Raw genomic sequence first — 12,935 nt, forward strand, 5'->3', positions numbered from 1 at the left:
GCAACATTGAATTTATGGTTCAGTGAACAATTATGAATCTGGCAATCATTATTATTATCGGCATCCTTCAGTCTCAGAAGACTATGGTATTGCGCTCTGAATGGTGGTTCTCAAACAGTGTCCTCTCCAGTGCACAAAGCCTGGGTAAAGTAGATATAGAGGATAGACTGTTTCCCATGCAGCAAATCCCCCCTCTCCACGTCGCTGAAATGGTCCAACAGAAAGGCAGAGGCCAATACGGTTGGTTCCAGCGGCGTCACAAGAGTTGCCAGAGCGTGACTGTGTTCAGCCATGAACTGCCTCAGGGACTCCGGCTCTGGATTTTGCCTCAGGGTTGATTCCTGAAGACTTTTCCACAACTGGATGTAGCCACAAGGCAGTGGAGGTCTGGGATCAGAGTTTTCCTTCTCTGATGAGATGAGATGAGCAGATGAGTTGCCTCCCCAGGCTATCGAGTCCCATCTACCCGGTGGCTGTTTAGTTGCCTCTTATGACAAGTACAGCCAAACTTAGGGCATATTCTTATCCCCAGCCCCCAGGGGAGGAATCTGGTAATATACACATTGTATCTGTTGGAGAATCCCTAATCAGAGAGTCTATCATTATGTGGGTGATTTATGATGTATTAGGAGCAAAACAAGAGTCTTCACCAACTTGTCAATACTCATAATAGCAACTATGATTTCTCCTCATTGACTTGATTACAGATTTTTAATTTTTCAAATCCTATACAGAAATTTCCTATACACTGTATAGTAATAGGTACATTTTCTGTTAGTAATTTAGCTACTGCCATCTGATGGTGAACTGAGGAAGTGATAGAGTAGGTTTTATAAAGTAGAAAATTAGAAAGCAAGTACTGTATGAAAGGGACCTTGACCAACAAGTTATTATTTGTCAAAGACAAAATGCACAGTTACACATATCATGAGTCATGTGTAAAATCTTGCCAGTGGGGAGTGCTGTGCAATGCAGCTAGTGTTAGCTTTAAACCAAGCTGTTGTGCCTATGAGTGCCACATCGGCATACCAGGGTCAATGGCCCACAATTTGTGCCACTGGTGTACTAATGGTACACATGTGGACAATCTGGTGTAAATATGCTATCACCCACATAGGATTCCACATTGAAAGTTTTTTACATGCTCATTGTCACAGATAGATAGCCACACTGAACTGTTACTCTGTCATCCTCCTTTAAGCCCTAACTAGATGATACACCTGGTGTGTGGTTGAGATTCATATGCTTGTTTTTTAAATTGTAAATAGCAGGTGCATGAGGCCCTGATCCACATTGGGAACCTAGTAGGAGGAAGGGAAGCTTTAACTCTGCCCTCACTGCAGTCCTGATCCAGAGTGCACGCACGCACACACCAGCAGCTGCCATTTTCCCCAGCAGCTACCATTTATGCTATGGTAGTAAAACTCCCACTGGAAAACTTCCATCTGTCAAATTTTAGATTGTAAGCTTCTTGGGGCAGAGGTCTGTTGTATTTAATGTCATTATGTAAAAGACCATTTATAGTGATGATCCTATACAAACTAATAATACTTGTTTTCTAGCACTGAGAAAATCCGAGTTGGAGGAAAGAAGGGCATAGTGTTGTCACCTTCTGCATTTCACTGGCTGTTTGGTACTACTTTTCAAATCCTGACTCACTCTCATGTTGCATTTCTGGTAGGCAACCTGACATTTTCACTGTTCTTTTATGTATCTGCTCTGTTGTTTAGAAGAGAGACATTTAGCCTGCAGCAGCCTCCCAGGGAGGGTCTGGTTTCTTGGTTGGGTATTTGCCCACTAGGTGTCACTGTAGGTTCATAGACCTGCATGACAGCAGGCTCTGCTCATGCCAGCTGTCTTTGCAACAAAAAAGCCACCAAATAATTTGGACATATTGTTCATTTGGTGCAGTTGTAATTTAGGTTTCTAGGACCATTTATCATAAAGCTGTCTGCTTGCTTATTCCATGGCTCAAGGCTGCTTGAGTATATCTCACCGCATTCCTGGGAGAATCAGAGTATTGAAGCTGATTTCTCTAAAAGCTGTCACAGTACATTATTGGAGCACATTTTATTAAAGTTCATTTTCAAGACTTAAATTTAGCAGTGTTCTAGACCATTGTCATTTACCATACACTGGAACAGTAATTTCTCTATCAAAGTCAGTTATTGAATTCTAAAAGTTGACTAAAGTATTTTTGAAACACATGAAGTATGTGACTAGAAAGCAAAACAGGAGGACCAGATACCTTTGCAGAAAAAGACTCCCTATTTCTTTCACACAGCTACATTTGGAGCCTTTAATGCAGAGAGATAACATTACTGAAGAGATGTTAAAAAGGCTGTTTCTTAGGACAATGCATCTAAAAAGAATTGTCTGAATATGTGTGAATTAGATATTGCATTGTAGAAGAGATCTATTAAATATTTTAATGATAAACAGATTTGTTCTCTTACTTGGGAAAATAAGGTTGGAGATTCTTGAAAGGTCAAAACTTGTAGGTGTCTATACCTGAATCAAAACCTGGAGCATGCTCAAATCAGGGATTGGCCAGGTTGGGCACTGGAGGAGGGCTCATTCCCATTAGATGTCTATCTTGGAAACTGGTGTCACTGGTCACTATTGCTATCACCAGCGCTATCTAATAGGTGCCCATAAGTAAACACTTGTGTTAATTACATTTACCCGGTGTAATCAAAAGCAATTGAGTGGACAGGACAGAAAGTTGTATTTTCCAAAAGATAAAATACATCAATTTTAGTAGTAGGAATGTGTTGTCCTTAAGGAAAGACGTAGAGGCCACTTTTCAAAGTTATAACTGCACATTTATTGCTCTAGAAACTGATCACCCAGAATGACTTACAGCACAATCCTATGCATGGTGACTTAGAAGTAAGCTCCATTATATCCAAAATGGGCTTATTCTCAAATTAGTGTATATAGAATAGCTGCAATCCTGATGTACACACTTGCCTGGCAGTAAGTTCCATTAAGCTCAGTGGGGCTTACTTCAGAGTAGAAATGCCTAGGATTGCACTGTTAAGTCCTCGGTGTATTTACTAATAAGCTCCACTGAACTAACTGAAACTTACTTCCAGTAAATGTGGTTAGGAGTGGGATGTATCTGCATTCCTGAGCACGCTTTGTGTGGACTGAAATAAAATATCACTTATATTCAGCCTTTGCATTTCCTAAAATCAGAATAGATCTTCTTACCTACTGAGCAAATTTGTATTTCAGCCATGTCAGATATTTGAAAACTAAGCTGCACCCATAGTCACAATGAAACAAATTGGCCTCTGGTGTACTGGCCACCAGCATAGCACTTGCTTCAAATGTTCCCAGAAGGTTGAAGAGTTGCCCAGGTTGGAACGCTCATACCACCAACTCCTGTAGAGACCAGCACTGACCTGCGAGAACTCTGTTTTATCTTAAAGTTCAGAAGGAACTCCCACTGCTTTGAGTCACAACAGAGTTTCAGTACTGTGATGCATCAGTCAGGGCTGTTCTCCTGGTGTTTAAATGTTAACTTTCCCACGAGTTACTCACCTGCTCTCAAGACAGTACCACAAAAGCATCTTCCATCCAGAGCTTCTACACTGGGGTTCTGCAGCAAATAGCCTAAGAAGAGTTGGATTCCTATGCCACCAGTGTAGCCATCAAACTGTGAGCCTTTGTGTGGCTTTGGATGAGGTTGTCAATGCTTGTTCAGCCAGGTGAGTGAACCATTGTAAGAAGGAGGAAAAACCAGCAAATCAGGAATTGCCATCTCCGCCACTGCTGTCTATGCTTGTAAAAGTCAAACTTTTAAAGCAAATGTGAGCCACCTTGAGTGACTCTCAGGTGGTAGAAAGGTGACATACAAATGCCCAGGTAAATAAATAAATATGCCTTTAACATTCTCAGGTCTTCTAGGCAGCTGTCACAGGTGGGTGCTGAGACACCTGGAACATTTAATGCAGAGGCATCTTAGTGTGCCTCCATGATCAGTGTTCTCTTGTGCCCGCTGCAGACCCAACCTCAGGAAGCTCAACCTTATAAGGGTTAGCAACACAAAACAGTGTTTGGAAATTGCAGAACTATGTTGATCACAAAAACAACAAGGATGATGTGTGCTTCTGGCCCAAATTCTGTGCCAGAATCACTGAAGCCGTGAACGCTGTTCCACATCTGTCCAGCTGCTTTACTGATGGGAAGCTGTAATGAACAGACAAGCTTCCCATCCATGACAACTACCCCTGGCCTCCCTGATGTTGATCTACAGCACAAGCCTACATATGTCTGCTGAGAAGTGAGCCCTTTTGTGTTCAACAGGACTTACTACTGGGAAGGATTTCAGCCTTAGAAGTCAGCCCGTCACCTTCTCCACACTATCAAGAGTTATGTGTTGCACACATCAAGTAGGCTTTTGCCAAAGTTGTGTATTGTGGGTATCAAATAAGGCAAACAAAAGCCATGGTTGAACTATTCTGGACCCTTGCTTAGTTTAGCTCACACCAAGTAACACAGGCCAACACACATTTTGCTTCCTTAAATGTTACACCAATTCCTGGGTATATTTGGGGTGCTGATTCCAAAAATGGCATCTGTTTTACCCTATCATGTCTAGTTCTGGAGACACGGCATAGCCTCTTTAGTGAATGGTTCAAGCAGCTTCCTCATGAGGAAGCCTACACCATGGTTATACTAACTATACTATAATGAGACTATACTATATCTCCAAAACTAGATGTGATAGGGCAAAACAGATGCCATTTTTGGAATCAGCACCCCAAATTCATATCAAACCACCATAAAGCTTGGGTCAAACTTTTCTGACTCTCAATTTTGTACGCCTGTGTAATTGGCTCAAGTACCCACCCCCCAGACCTGACTTGGACATGGGAAGTTTGAAGTTCTGCTAAGTTTAAATCAACCTACCAGAGCTTGGGGGGCAGCCTAACTGAAAAGGGATAGAAAGCAATAGGGCGTTTCAGATAAGAACATAAGAACATAAGAACATAAGAACATAAGAACAGCCCCACTGGATCAGGCCATAGGCCCATCTAGTCCAGCTTCCTGTATCTCACAGCGGCCCACCAAATGCCCCAGGGAGCACACCAGATAACAAGAGACCTCATCCTGGTGCTCTCCCCTACATCTGGCATTCTGACTTAACCCATTCCTAAAATCAGGAGGTTGCGCATACACATCATGGCTTGTACCCCATAATGGATTTTCCCTCCAGAAACTCGTCCAATCCCCTTTTAAAGGCGTCTAGGCTAGACGCCAGCACCACATCCTGTGGCAAGGAGTTCCACAGACCGACCACGCGCTGAGTAAAGAAATATTTTCTTTTGTCTGTCCTAACCCGCCCAACACTCAATTTTAGTGGATGTCCCCTGGTTCTGGTATTATGTGAGAGTGTAAAGAGCATCTCCCTATCCACTCTGTCCATCCCCTGCATAATTTTGTATGTCTCAATCATGTCCCCCCTCAAGCGTCTCTTTTCTAGGCTGAAGAGGCCCAAACGCCGTAGCCTTTCCTCATAAGGAAGGTGCCCCAGCCCCGTAATCATCTTAGTCGCTCTCTTTTGCACCTTTTCCATTTCCACTATGTCTTTTTTGAGATGCGGCGACCAGAACTGGACACAATACTCCAGGTGTGGCCTTACCATCGATTTGTACAACGGCATTATAATACTAACTGTTTTGTTCTCAATACCCTTCCTAATGATCCCAAGCATAGAATTGGCCTTCTTCACTGCCGCCGCACATTGGGTCGACACTTTCATCGACCTGTCCACCACCACCCCAAGATCTCTCTCCTGATCTGTCACAGACAGCTCAGAACCCATCAGCCTATATCTAAAGTTTTGATTTTTTGCCCCAATGTGCATGACTTTACACTTACTGACATTGAAGCGCATCTGCCATTTTGCTGCCCATTCTGCCAGTCTGGAGAGATCCTTCTGGAGCTCCTCACAATCACTTCTGGTCTTTACCACTCGGAAAAGTTTGGTGTCATCTGCAAACTTAGCCACTTCACTGCTCAACCCTGTCTCCAGGTCATTTATGAAGAGGTTGAAAAGCACCGGTCCCAGGACAGATCCTTGGGGCACACCGCTTTTCACCTCTCTCCATTGTGAAAATTGCCCATTGACACCCACTCTCTGCTTCCTGGCCTCCAACCAGTTCTCAATCCAGGAGAGGACCTGTCCTCTAATTCCCTGACTGTGGAGTTTTTTCAGTAGCCTTTGGTGAGGGACCGTGTCAAACGCCTTCTGAAAGTCCAGATATATAATGTCCACGGGTTCTCCCGCATCCACATGCCTGTTGACCTTTTCAAAGAATTCTATAAGGTTTGTGAGGCAAGACTTACCCTTACAGAAGCCATGCTAAACAGGCCAGAGCTCAGAGCTGGATCATGCCTATTATTAGGTTTTATATGTTTCCCGCAATAATCCATAAATCTTAATGCAATATATGCAAACTTGGTGCTGAATCTGTGGTTTTCCAATGGGCATAATATGCCACTAAAATATTTAGGCCACATTCTATTTAAGTGCTTTCTTCAACCCTTTTGCTATCCAGTTCATGCTTTCTTCTCTTATGAATGCACTGCTGATAAAGTAAGGCAAATTTCTTTGAGTAGTAGGGGTCGTGGTGGGGATACTATATAACAATTATATTATCAGCCTTTCAGTTCATGATATTTTTTAAGGTGATGATGGCTTCTTTACTGTGTGCCATTCACCAGGAGTGGTTTTGTTGCCTTGGCTGCAGTTTTGGTGCCTATTAGGATGGAAACAGTATGTAAATTGGAATCATCCATTAATATCTATAATTCATGTTGGAATGGAGGAGATTGCTTGTTATTGGATGAAACCATAAATAGGAGTTTTATGAACAGTAAAAATCTTGCAAAGGTGGTTCTCTAAAATAATTTTCCCTAGCAGTCTAACATAAATCCTTAATTTTAGTAGCACACGAACGGGGTGAAATGATGATTGATTTTTTTCGGAGCATTGTGGGCTGCCACAACAGTCTTTGCTATAAAAAGCTAGACATTTTCAATTGCTTTTTATAAGTTCAGAATTGATTTTATTTGCTTAGCACCTGACTAACATAATGAAGGAAAAAAGAAATACAAGCGAGTGTCAAGGCAGATAGTTAAAGAAAATGCAGCTTGTTGAAATTATGTCACCATAGATTAAAGAAAAAAAGAACATTACACAGCTCTTTCTTTACAAATGAGGAGACATCCCGGTGCTGTACTGCAAAATCGAGCAGTTCTTGTGGACTGTTTTTCTTAAGACAGGACAAAAAGCAGGCATTCATTCAGCATAGGGTACAAACGTGAAGTAATTGAATGGCTAGTGTTCTGTGAGTTACATTCAGGTACAAGCAGCACTGGCAAATTAAAAACCAGTGATTATTTCTGATCCTTGCTTTTTTAACTGTAGTGAAAAGTTTGCTTTCAGATGTCATCTTTGTGCCATATTTTTAAAAAATGTAGTTTCTTGCCTAGGTGTCTTTAAAATGTAACAAACTCCCATGACCAAGAAAATACTTTGCACGTCTCTAAACACTAATTCAAGTTTTTGTGGCTCATGGCCCGTGACATGTCTCTGAAAGAGAGCAAGAATTAGCCTTTTGAGTGTATTCATATTTCTAGTATGGGAATTTATGGTAGTTGCATTGCATGGATGATGTCTATCCTTCCTACTGCTGTAAAACCCGAGGAATGAAATTTTATTTGCTCTATAGTCTTAATGCTTCCAGGTGTTGCAGCTCTGATCTTCTGCATCGAAGCAGGTTTGAAAGGTCCTGCGGTGATGGTGCCCCTGTAAGTACCTAGTCTGAAAGAAGACCTGATGATACGCTGCATTTTCTTTGTGTCAGGATTCCTCATCATTCATATGGACACAAAAGCATACCATCAAAACAAAAAACATATTACAGCCAGTGCGTGTAAAGTAGACAGTGCCTATGGGCTTGTCTGAAAGATGGTTTAATATAAATAAGAGTTATTTTGACACACCTGCTATTCTAACAACTTTACTGATAATGGTACAGACAGTCTAAACATCACAAACAGTGGGTGGCTATTTTGTTGAGATAAGACAAAAATACTGGATTTAGGTTTTACAGTAGTTGAAGTCCTTTGTAAATACCAGGCAAGTAAACAAATCTTCAAATTCACTTGACTGAAATGTGCTCTGAATTTGTATCCCGTGGATCAGCATATACCTCACTTTTCTCTCAGTAACTCAGCTGATACCTTGTAGTACTGGACTGACTGAATGAGAAGACTGTCATATTAAGGGGCAATCAGAGAGCACTTGTCTGTATGTGATGGCCTTTACATTTATGATGGTTTTAAATAGCAAGTTTTCCCATGATGTTGTTTCACCTGTTTTGCTTGGAATAACAAGGAAGTGTTTTCCTCTAGGAAAACCGCTATCATGCAAAATAATTGTTGACTTCATGACATGAAAATTGCTGTGAAAACAGCACGAGTGAATTTTCTTAAATACCTGTCTGAGCTGATGCTAATATATCAGTAGTCAGTGCCAATACGGGGATGTATGTCTTAAGTTTTGGATATAAGAAGAGATTTGGCTAAAACTGTAGCTTGTTCTTTTCTCAAGGACTGGTTAAACACCATGCCAGGCAGTAGTGTGGATATCCCCTGTCCTTTCTAGGATGCACTTAGCATAGTGCAGACCACACCTCCCATTAGTCGTGAGAAGCTACCAAAATACCCCAAGGGATCTGAACAAACTGCAATATCCATTTTCCTAATTGTTATTCGCCCAATAAGCCCATGCAGTAGTTTGCATTAGGCTGATGTCTTGTTCCCAACCAGCCTCTTGATAAAGTATTTGGAGAAGGTTATTGTAAAAATGACATGCAGCAATATCTGACTAACAGACCAGATCCTTCTTATATCATTGGGATCGTTGTTATACCCTTCTTGTATCATCTGCATTGCCTACCTACACTTTTCTGGGTACAGATCAAAGTCCTAGCGATGACCGAGAAAGCCAGTAACAGTTTGGGACCTAAATACTTTAAGGACTGTCTGCATATGAAATTGCCCACCCAGTGAGATTTTCAAGGGAGATGCTATTGTATGCTACTGTAATCTTTGGAAATATGGTTAGTGACAGGTTGTGATAGGGCCTTCTCTGTTGTGGTTCCCAACCTGTGGAACTCCCTTCCATTGGAGATAAGAACAGCTCCTTCTGTGCTGAGGTTATTAGGGGAGTTATTAAGACATGTTTTGTTCCACCAAGCCTTTGACTGATATATCACTGGACTGTGTGTTGTTGTTTGTCCTTGCCAGTGATAGTTGCTCTGTGTTTTTTTAGTTAGTTTGGGATTTTTGTTATTTTATTTTAACTGATGCTCTTTATTTTTTATTGGTTGTTTTTATTTTAATTGTTGTAAGCCTTCTTGGACTTTCCTTTGGATTAGGAAAGGCAGGATATAAATGTTTGCAGATAAATGAATAAAAATGTACCACTTTGGTTGGTTCAATCAATCAATCAATCAATCAATCAATCAATCAATCAATCAATCAATCTGGCACAAGTACATTCCATTTTGTTTGGAAGTTTCTGGAGCAGAAGAGTCATTAATAGTCTGTTCTGGAGATCCTGAAGCACATCAGTTTTTGACAGCCTTTCAACATCTTTTGCTCCAGCTGGAGATGAGTGTTGCAAGAAGAAGACCTTGACATGTAAGTATTTTGGGCAAGTAATCAGTACGGCACAAACACAACCTGTCAGGTTTTGTTCTCCTTAGAATGGAAAACCAACCACCTCATAGTGGGAGAAAGCTGGGAGGGTTCGTATCTCTGTGTGGTTGAAGTAAAGAGCCTCTAGCTTTCCATCCTGCAGCAGAGGCCAGTATTAAAGATATGCGCCATCCCATTTACAGCAGTTTTCTTCATAATTAGAATCCCAGAAGGACCACCACTACCTGGAGAAGCTGTTTGGTCACTGAGGTCATCCTTTGAAGCTCTGCTGCCGTGCCCTTGCCTATGGAGGCTAAGTAAGTGGCCACAAGGGACAGGCCTTTTTTGTGATGTCCCCTCCTCTACTGATTGTGGAATAGTCTCCACAGTGACAAATGATTTGGCATCTGTTCTTCTATCATTATGGTACCAGGATGAGTCTGTTTTATTTGCTTAGTTTGCCCCTGAATACCAGTTGCAGGAGAGAACTATGCCTTTCTCTCTGGTTTGTGGACTTCCTAGGTGGGCCATTAACATAAGAACATAAGAACAGCCCCACTGGATCAGGCCATAGGCCCATCTAGTCCAGCTTCCTGTATCTCACAGCGGCCCACCAAATGCCCCAGGGAGCACACCAGATAACAAGAGACCTCATCCTGGTGCCCTCCCCTACATCTGGCATTCTGACTTAACCCATTCCTAAAATCAGGAGGTTGCGCATACACATCATGGCTTGTACCCCATAATGGATTTTTCCTCCAGAAACTCGTCCAATCCCCTTTTAAAGGCGTCTAGGCTAGACGCCAGCACCACATCCTGTGGCAAGGAGTTCCACAGACCGACCACGCGCTGAGTAAAGAAATATTTTCTTTTGTCTGTCCTAACCCGCCCAACACTCAATTTTAGTGGATGTCCCCTGGTTCTGGTATTATGTGAGAGTGTAAAGAGCATCTCCCTATCCACTCTGTCCATCCCCTGCATAATTTTGTATGTCTCAATCATGTCCCCCCTCAAGCGTCTCTTTTCTAGGCTGAAGAGGCCCAAACGCCGTAGCCTTTCCTCATAAGGAAGGTGCCCCAGCCCCGTAATCATCTTAGTCGCTCTCTTTTGCACCTTTTCCATTTCCACTATGTCTTTTTTGAGATGCGGCGACCAGAACTGGACACAATACTCCAGGTGTGGCCTTACCATCGATTTGTACAACGGCATTATAATACTAACCGTTTTGTTCTCAATACCCTTCCTAATGATCCCAAGCATAGAATTGGCCTTCTTCACTGCCACCGCACATTGGGTCGACACTTTCATCGACCTGTCCACCACCACCCCAAGATCTCTCTCCTGATCTGTCACAGACAGCTCAGAACCCATCAGCCTATATCTAAAGTTTTGATTTTTTGCCCCAATGTGCATGACTTTACACTTACTGACATTGAAGCGCATCTGCCATTTTGCTGCCCATTCTGCCAGTCTGGAGAGATCCTTCTGGAGCTCCTCACAATCACTTCTGGTCTTTACCACTCGGAAAAGTTTGGTGTCATCTGCAAACTTAGCCACTTCACTGCTCAACCCTGTCTCCAGGTCATTTATGAAGAGGTTGAAAAGCACCGGTCCCAGGACAGATCCTTGGGGCACACCGCTTTTCACCTCTCTCCATTGTGAAAATTGCCCATTGACACCCACTCTCTGCTTCCTGGCCTCCAACCAGTTCTCAATCCACGAGAGGACCTGTCCTCTAATTCCCTGACTGTGGAGTTTTTTCAGTAGCCTTTGGTGAGGGACCGTGTCAAACGCCTTCTGAAAGTCCAGATATATAATGTCCACGGGTTCTCCCGCATCCACATGCCTGTTGACCTTTTCAAAGAATTCTAAAAGGTTTGTGAGGCAAGACTTACCCTTACAGAAGCCATGCTGACTTTCCCTCAGCAAGGCCTGTTCGTCTATGTGTTTTGTGATCCTATCTTTGATGAGGCATTCCACCATCTTACCCGGTATGGATGTTAGGCTGACCGGCCTATAGTTTCCCGGGTCCCCCCTCTTTCCCTTTTTAAAAATAGGCGTGACATTTGCTATCCTCCAATCTTCTGGCACCGTGGCCGTTTTGAGGGACAAGTTGCATACCTTAGTCAAGAGATCTGCAACTTCATTCTTCAATTCCTTAATAACCCTTGGGTGTATGCCATCAGGGCCCGGTGACTTATTGATCTTTAATTTATCAATGAGGTCTGAAACATCTTCTCTTTTAACCTCTATCTGACTTAACTCCTCGGTCAGGAGGGGCCGTTCGGGCAGCGGTATCTGCCCGAGGTCTTCTGCCGTGAAGACAGATGCAAAGAACTCATTTAATTTCTCTGCCATCTCTAAGTCTCCTTTTATCTCCCCTTTCCCTCCCTCACCATCCAGAGGGCCAACCGCTTCTCTGGCGGGTTTCCTGCTTCTAACATATTTGAAGAAGCTTTTATTATTCCCCTTAATGTTGCTGGCCATGCGTTCCTCATAGTCTCGCTTGGCCTCCCCTATCACCTTCTTACATTTCTTTTGCCACAGTTTATGTTCCTTTTTATTCTCTTCATTAGGGCAAGACTTCCATTTACGGAAGGAAGCTTCCTTGCCCTTCACAGCCTCTCTAACTTGGCTGGTTAGCCATGCGGGCACCCTCCTGGATTTAGTGGAACCCTTCTTTCTTTGCGGTATACACCTCTGCTGGGCCTCTATTACTGTTGTTTTAAGCAGCCTCCATGCACTCTGGAGAGACTGGACTCTTTTTACCCTCCCTTTCAACCTCCTTCTAACCAGCCTCCTCATTTGAGGGAAGTCCGCCCGTCGGAAGTCAAGGGTTTTTGTTAGAGATTTGCCTGGTATTCTTCCCCCAACGTGCACGTCAAAACGGATCGCAGCATGATCACTGTTCCCCAATGGCTCTGTAACATTGACATCTCTAACCAGGTCCTACGTACCACACAATATTAAATCCAGAGTCACCTGTCCTCTGGTGGGCTCCGTGACTAGCTGATCTAAGCCACAGTCATTTAGCACGTCAAGAAATCCGGTTTCCTTATCGTGACCAGAACACAAATTGACCCAGTCAATATGAGGATAATTGAAGTCCCCCATGATTACAACCCTGTCCCTCCTTGTCACCTCCCTGATCTGTTTCCTCATTTCAAGGTCCCCATCAGATTTCTGGTCTGGAGGACGATAGCACGCCCCCA

Source organism: Tiliqua scincoides, chromosome 4 (genome assembly GCF_035046505.1).
Source record: "Tiliqua scincoides isolate rTilSci1 chromosome 4, rTilSci1.hap2, whole genome shotgun sequence".
NCBI lineage: Eukaryota > Metazoa > Chordata > Lepidosauria > Squamata > Scincidae > Tiliqua > Tiliqua scincoides.